A 2263-nucleotide genomic window follows, 5' to 3' on the forward strand; every position below is an offset into this window, starting at 1 on the left:
AATTGATGGTTTTATTTTTATTTTTTTTATTTATTTATGATAGTCACAGAGAGAGAGAGAGAGAGGCAGAGACACAGGCGGAGGGAGAAGCAGGCTCCATGCACCGGGAGCCCGACGTGGGATTCGATCCCGGGTCTCCAGGATCGCGCCCCGGGCCAAAGGCAGGCGCCAAACCGCTGCGCCACCCAGGGATCCCCAAAATAATTGATGGTTTTAGAGTCTCTCTTTGATCTCTTTCATCTACAAAGCAAACATTTAAAATCACACAGAGCTGGATTCTTCTACCACCATTCAGGTTATCTTACTATTAGACACATTGCTATGGACTTGTCACATAAAAAATACCTGGAGGGTATTATGCTGAGTTAAATAAGTTAATCAGAAAAGGACAAACATTATATGGTCTCATTCATTTGGGGAATATAAAAATTACTGAAAGGGAATAAAGGGAAAGGAGAGAAAATGAGTGAAAATATCAGTGAGGGTGACAAAACATGAGAGACACCTAACTCTGGGAAATGAACAAGGGGTAGTGGAAGGGGAAGTGGGCGGGGGTGGGGGTGACTGGGTGATGGGCACTGAGGAGGGCACTTGGCGGGATGAGCACTGGGTGTTATACTATATGTTGGCAAATTGAACTCCAAAAAAATTTAAAAAAAGAAAAATTAAAAAAAAGAAAATTTAAAAAAAATGAAAAATTTTCATTGATATTTCAGTAATTTAAAAACTGGCTAGAGAGCATTTAACTTAGACAGTGGCCATTTTTGGGGGACCATTGTAATTTCAAGAAAAGAAGACTAAAAAAAAAAGAAAGAGAACTAAATCCTGGAGAAACCATCTGTTTCCTTTTTTTAAAATTTCTTTTTATTGGGGTTCAATACAATTCCTAAGATACCTAGGAATAAACCTAACCAAAAAGGTAAAGGACCTATACCCTAAAAACTACAGAACACTTCTTAAAGAAACTGAGGAAGACACAAAGAGATGGAGAAATATTCCATGCTCATGGATTGGAAGAATTAATATTGTGAAAATGTCAGTGTTACCCAGGGAAATTTACACATTTAATGCAATCCCTATGAAAATACCATGGACTTTCTTCAGAGAGTTGGAACAGATCATCTTAAGAATTGTGTGGAATCAGAAAAGACCCCGAATAGCCAGGGGAATATTATAAAAGAAAACCATAGCTGGGGGCATCACAATGCCAGATTTCAGGTTGTACTACAAAGCTGTGGTCATCAAGACAGTGTGGTACTGGCACAAAAACAGACACATAGATCAATGGAACAGAAGAGAGAATCCAGAAATGGCCCCTCAACTCTATGGCCAACTAATATTCGATAAAGGAGGAAAGACTATCCACTGGAAGAAAGACAGTCTCTTCAATAAATGGTGCTGGGAAAATTGGACATCCACATGCAGAAGAATGAAACTAGACCATTCTCTTACACTATACACAGAGATAAACTCAAAATGGATGAAAGATCTAAATGTGAGACAAGATTCCATCAAAATCCTAGAGGAGAACACAGGCAACACCCTTTTTGAAATTGGCTACAGCAACTTCTTGCAAGATACATCCATAAAGGCAAGAGAAACAAAAGCAAAAATGAATTATTGAAACCATCTGTTTCAGATTGACGATAGCTCCTTATCAGTCATCTGAATGGTCTACTTTCATATTTTTTTCAGGGTAGATTCTTGGTCCTAAGAATTCATTGATCCACATCACTAATTTGTTATTTTTTTGGCTTAATGTTACAGCATCACTTCAAAGTATAGTGTCCCGAAGTGTGATTTAACAAATTTAGTATCTGTAAATTAGCTGGAAGGGACATTGCGAAGTCTACCAGCATCCATCCTCCTATATACACTGCCTGAGTCATGCTCAGAGATGGGTATCTGCTCATATTTTAACAAATACGCAGAAGCATCACCCTTAGTTACTTCTTTTATTTCATGATGTTCACAGGTTCTTTGAGCAATTACTTCATTTATCAATAGCCCAATTGGAGCAACTTTTAACTATGAAAAACTGTTGAGAGTCTATCGTAACTGGCAATTGACTGGCTTCCATTTTTTTTTCTTATGATCTCCATAGACTGCCTGATCCGCTCTGCTCATTTGGATTTAGTTAGGCTAGAATTGTAATATTGCTAAGGACAACTCAATATTAGTCCAGTAGATTATAAATTTAAATATTTTTACCTTTTTAGGGTAATGGCTATGGAGGGAAAGTGGAAAGAGCAGCTAGATATTG

This window comes from Vulpes vulpes, chromosome 13 (assembly GCF_048418805.1).
Source record: "Vulpes vulpes isolate BD-2025 chromosome 13, VulVul3, whole genome shotgun sequence".
Classification (NCBI taxonomy): Eukaryota; Metazoa; Chordata; class Mammalia; order Carnivora; family Canidae; genus Vulpes; species Vulpes vulpes.